The following is a 6,000-nucleotide window of genomic DNA, read 5'->3' on the forward strand; positions in this document are numbered from 1 at the left end:
TTTAGATTTCGCAAATGGAATCAAGAGGAGGGGGAATCAGTGACGATGTATATTGCTGCTTTAAAAAGGTTGTCGGAACACTGCCAGTTCAAGGAGGTGCTGAATGACACCATTAGAGACAGACTTGTGTGTGGTCTGCAAAGTGCAGCCACACAGAAGCGCCTTCTTACTGAGGACAACCTTACTCTTGAAAAGGCCATTGAGGTTAGTGTCTCCATGGAGATGGCAGAAAAGGAGGCTCACCAGTTGAGTTCAACAGGGAGAGTTCACAAGGTGTCGTCTGAGCCTAAAGGTGCGTGGAACGGCACATGTTACCGTTGTGGGAAAACGGGCCATCACGCGAATGACTGCTGGTGTACGGAGCTGGAATGCCGAAATTGTGGCAAAAAGGGTCACATTGAACGCGCCTTTAGAGGTAAAAAAAGAACAGACAGAGCTGGGAAGCATGGAAGCAAAATGTCTGTATTTGGACAAGAGAGGAAATAGAGTGTTCATTCAGTGCAGTATGATGGAACAAGCAAAAGAGAGGGGAGCGACACCTCTGAGGAGGAAGAGGTGCACATACTGACGGTTGCAGGTGGTTCAAATGGCTACTGGGTGTCACCACTGGTGGAGGGACAATCAGTGCGGATGGAGGTGGACACAGGCGCGGCTGTGTCCCTTGTTTCAGACACTGTCTACAACAAAATGCTAAAGCATCTTACCCTTCAGCCAACAAACATTGTGCTAAAGACGTAAACCGGTGAACCTGTGGCCATGAGAGGCGCCATTGAGGTGACAGCTAAATTGAATGGACAGACTGCAAAACTGCCACTATATGTGGTAAAGGGAAATTACCCATTGCTACTGGGACGTGCGTGGCTAGAGAAAATCACGCTGGACTGGCCTGCAGTCGCATGATGTCAAAAGGGGAGTCAGGTCTGACTGCAGTGTTAAACAAACATGCAGAACTCTTCAATGGGGAACTTGGGAGCATGAAAAAGATCAGTGTAAGACTGGACATTAAACCTGACTGCAAGCCGAAGTTTCACAAAGCCCGACCTGTACCCTATGCAATTAGGCCAAAAGTTGACGCTAACTTGGAGGCCTTAGTCGAGAATGCAGTCCTGGAGCCTGTGAGAGTGAGCAAATGGGCCACACCCATTGTTCCTGTCCTGAAAAAGGATGGATCTGTTCGAATCTGCAGGGATTTTAAAGTGACTATTAACCCGGTGCTGTCTGCGGAACAGTACCCTCTTCCCCTCATTGATGATTTTTTTACGGGCCTGGCCGGAGGGCAAAAGTTCAGCAAAATAGACTTATGCCAGGCTTATCTACAAATGTATGTCGATGACAAATCAAAGGAGCTGCTGACAATTGTGACACGCAAGGGGCTATACAGGTACTGTCGCTTTCTGTTTGGAATTACATCGGCCCCTGCTCTATTCCAAACGGCAATGGATCAGATTTTGAGTGGACTGCCAGGAGTCCAGTGCTACCTGGATGACATCCTTGTCACTGGGACAAATGAGGAGGATCACCTTCTGAACTTGGGTGCGAAACTACAATGACTGAAAGAGTATGGACTCAGAGTTCGTAAAGACAAATGTGAATTCTTTCAGTCTTCAGTTGAGTACCTGGGCCATGTGATTGACGCTACTGGCCTGCATAAGGCGCCGTCAAAGGTCAAGGCGATCATGGAGGCCCCAGCACCCCAGAATGTGAGCCAGTTACGTTCATTTCTGGGGCTACTTAACTACTATGGGAAGTTTATTCCAGGCTTAGCAACATTGCTGAAGCCGTTACATCAGTTGCTATGTCAAGGCAAAACATGGAAATGGACTGAACTGTGCAACGAAGCTTTCGCCCAAGCAAAGAAAGCATTGCTGAAATCGGAGGTCCTGACACACTTTGACCCAAAGCTACCCATGCAGCTAGCATGTAATGCATCACCATATGGTGTGGGAGCAGTCATATCCCACATCATGCATTTGGGTGAAGAGAAACCTATCGCCTTCGCATCACGCACCTTGAACAAGGCCGAGAGTAACTATGCGCAGATCGAGCGCGAGGCTTTGGGAATCGTTTTTGGAATTTGAAAATTTCATCAGTACCTGTTTGGGAGAATGTTCACACTCCTGATGGACCACCGTCCATTGACATCAATCTTCGGGCCCCACACCGGAATTCCGTCTCTTGCTGCAAGCAGGATGCAAAGGTGGGCTTTACTGTTGTCAGGACACACATACGACATCAAATATCGCAAATCAGACTTGCATGGCAACGCAGACGGTCTCTCGAGGCTACCCTTGCCTGTTACTCCCCCAGAGCCTCATCAGATAGACATCTTCTACTTTAGACAAGTGGAGGGAGCACCTGTCACTGCAGTTCAGGTGCGAAGGCACACCCGCAACGATCCAGTCCTGTCTGAGCTAATGGACGATGTCATTCAAGGGAGAGCTATAGGAGATTCTCCTAGTTTGAAACCTTACATTTCAAAAAGAAATGCGCTCTCCGTCCAGGCAGGTTGTCTTCTTTGGGGACGCCGTGTCATCATTCCGCCACCTCTGAGGGAACCTATACTGCAACAACTTCATACAGGCCACAGTGGGATGGATCGGATGAAGGAAATGGCAAGAAGCTACTTCTGGTGGGCAGGTCTCGATGGGAATATTGAGGAGAAAGCCAAAACATGTTCCCCATGTCAAAGGGTGTGGAATGTTCCACAGCTGGCAACCCTACACCCCTGGGATTGGCCTGCAGAAGTGTGGCAGTGAGCACATGTGGACTTCGCCGGTCCTTTCGAAGAGAAGATGTTTATGGTGGTTGTGGACGCTCATAGCAAGTGGCCGGCGGTCGCTGTGATGAGGTCTACCACGGCAGAGAAAACAATTGGGAAACTTGGTGAGATGTTCAGCCATTATGGCTCACCGGATCAACTCGTAAGTGGCAATGGTCCACAATTTGTATCACAGGAGTTTGCAACCTTCCTGCATGTGAATGGTGTCCAACACATCAGGACCGCGCCCTATCATCCCTCTACTAATGGCCAGGCAGAAAGGTTTGTGCAAACTTTGAAGCACGCCTTGAAGGCATCGCAAGGTCAGGGCTCAATCCACCAACGTCTGAACAGCTTCCTGTTGTCCTACATGAACGAGCCACATGCCACAACCAAAACTTCCCCCGCTTCGCTCATGATGAAGAGGCAGTTGCGGACAAGTTTTGACTTATTCAAACCTCCAAGGGCAGAGCAGGTTGTCCATCGTCAACAACAAGCTCAAGTTGAAAAGAGAGAGATAAGAGCCAAGGAGAGACGGTTTCATCCGGGAGAGCACGTCCTTGCTCGAAACTACAACACTGGACCGAAATGTGTTCCTGCTACGGTGATCGCGCAGACGGGCCCTGTGTCTTACACAGTTGAGACTGCTGAGGACATCGTCTGGAGTAGACACACAGATCAACTGTTGCTAGGAGCAGAGACAGCCACAGAGGCTCCAATGGCTGGTTGGCCTGAACTGTTTCCGGATGATACCGCAAACCAGCATCCTTTGCCACAGTGCTCTTCTCCAACACAGGAAGTTAAAGAGACTGTTCCACGTGTGCAAACTCCTGACTTTCGACTGACACAGGCACCTTCTCCATCTAGGCCTGTGTCAATGCCTACTGCTGTGGAAGCCAGCGATGACCGCCGGTATCCTGTCAGAGAGCGGCGGCCTCCAAGACGCTTGGATCTGTAAGTTTAGCGACTTACCCACAAGACTGGGGCAGAATAAACCCCAGGGTAAAATCAGGGGTTCAGGCAGTCTACCTCTACCCTAGGTTAGTTGAGTGCATTGAAAGTAACTTACCTGTTGAGGAATAATGTGGACCTTCCATTTAAGAGGGGAGGAATATGTTATGTATTGTGTGTTCTCCTCCCACCTGTGGTGGCGCTGTCACAGCAGATAAATGGTTGGGTGTTCTCTTGGTTAAGTTTAGCTCTCTTTGTTCGGAACTCTCCAGAACTTCCCTTTCCCTTCGAATAAAGCACTTCATGTTGGAATCTCTGAGTTCTGAGTTCTAATTGTGTCTAGGTAAAAAAGGTACTGACACAACAGTGGGAAAACTGTTAAAATCACAAAGGACCCTCAAAATGGGATTATAGAGGCACTTAACTGGTTGTTAAGGGCCTTAAGGTCCCATCCTGCCTCTTGGAGGCGGGATGGAAACGGGGTCAGAAAACACGCATTTGGGAAAATTGCTCGGAGGCGGGATGGAGGCGGGATCGGTCCCGATGCCAGTTTTTGCGATTTTAACACCTCACACGCCTCCTCGGGCCTGGCAAAATCGAGCCCATTGTCTTCCCAGTCCTCCAGCTCCGTCATGCACCCAATGCCAAGTGCCACATCATCACTAACACTATCTAATTGTCCCCAGGGTAAGGTATCTGAGTTGCTGCCTGAGGATGAAGGCATGAGTGACATAAGAAGTCAGTTGGAGGGTGTTCAACAGAGGAACAGGAAGCAGGAGGTCTATGCAGGAACTCATGGGTAGGCTTCAGTCTACTATCATCTCTATTTTTATCATTATTGTACTTGTGATCATCATAGTTGACCATGAGGTAGTTGTCTCTGTTTTTCTTCCACCTCATAATCATTTCTCCGACAGTGCCCCCTGTTACTGTGGTGGATCTGCAGAAAAGGAAGGTAGGAGCTAACAATAGGCTAGCATTACCCCCTTGGGATTAAGGAAGCAGAGAAAGGGGGTGGAAGTTTGTGTCTGTGTCATGCTTCAGAGGAATACCAGGGCTGAAGTGCAGTGAGACACAGTAGCACACTAGAATGTAGTTTGGACCTTCTCCCATTGCTATTTTTGATGTGTTCATGATTATATAGTACAGTAGTTTGAAATAGCGAATCAAGATTGTATCCATAGTCACATCAGCGTGCCAGGGTTAATAATGATCCCTAATTGGATAAATAAATTACTGTAATCAGATGAAATCTAGAAAGATAATCAAGAGCAGGTATTTGAATTCTGATTCAGATGGTTGAATTTTAGTTTGCTTTGAAACAAAGAACGTTCCATATTTCCTACAAAAAGACAGCATAGCTAGGATCTATTAGGGTTCCCATTGTGATACATTTTATCTGGAGAAAGTGAGAACAAGCACAGGCAGATGGAGGAGGGTACTAGTGAATGAGTTCTAGTTGGACCACTGCTTGTCTTATAGTCTTCAGTTTCTCTTGAAGCGATACATCAGAAATGTTGACCTGTCTTTTCCTTTTCAGATGCAGAATGAGCTTTTGTTTTTTCTGTTTTCTGTTTTGTTTTAAAGATTTCCAGCATTTGATGGCTGCAATTTCTGTGAGAGTTCTCCCGATTATCCACTGTAACTTTGGAAAAAGAGCGGAAGAAACCCCACGCTTTTTCTCCGGGATTTCCTTTTTTTCTCAGTATGGAACGTGTCATTAATGCCCAAGAGTACTTCACAGCCTTAGAATAATAGAAAAAAATTAAAAACACAAACCAAGCACTGGGGTTTATTTCTGGAGGAATGGAATTCAAAAGCAGAGAAGTTATATTAAACTTGTATAGAACCTTGGTTAGACCAAATTTAGAATACTGTGCACAATTCTAGCCTCCATATTACAAAAAGGATATAGAAGGACTGGAGAAAGTACAAAAATAGATTTACAGGGATGATACTAGAACAACTATCAGAAAAGATTGAACAGGCTAAGCCTCTTTCTCTAGAAAAGAGAAGACTGAGAGGTGACCTGATAGAAGTCTTTAAAATTATAAAGGGGTTTTATAGGTTACTAGCTGGAGTGCCCGGCGGTGTCGAGGGTTTTTTGAGGGCATGTTGTTGTTGGAAGAGAGAGAGAGAGACTGGGGGGAGAAGAGAGAGACTGGGGGGGGGAGAGTGTGACTGGGGGAAGGGAGGAGAGAGCGACTGGGGGGAGGAGAGGGAGAGAGAGACGGGGGGGAGAGAGCGACTGGGGGAAGAGAGAGAGAGAGAGACTGGGGGAGAGAGAGAGA

Source organism: Somniosus microcephalus, unplaced genomic scaffold (genome assembly GCF_052327205.1).
Source record: "Somniosus microcephalus isolate GS21.2 unplaced genomic scaffold, FLI_Smic_1.0 scaffold1247, whole genome shotgun sequence".
Taxonomy (NCBI): domain Eukaryota; kingdom Metazoa; phylum Chordata; class Chondrichthyes; order Squaliformes; family Somniosidae; genus Somniosus; species Somniosus microcephalus.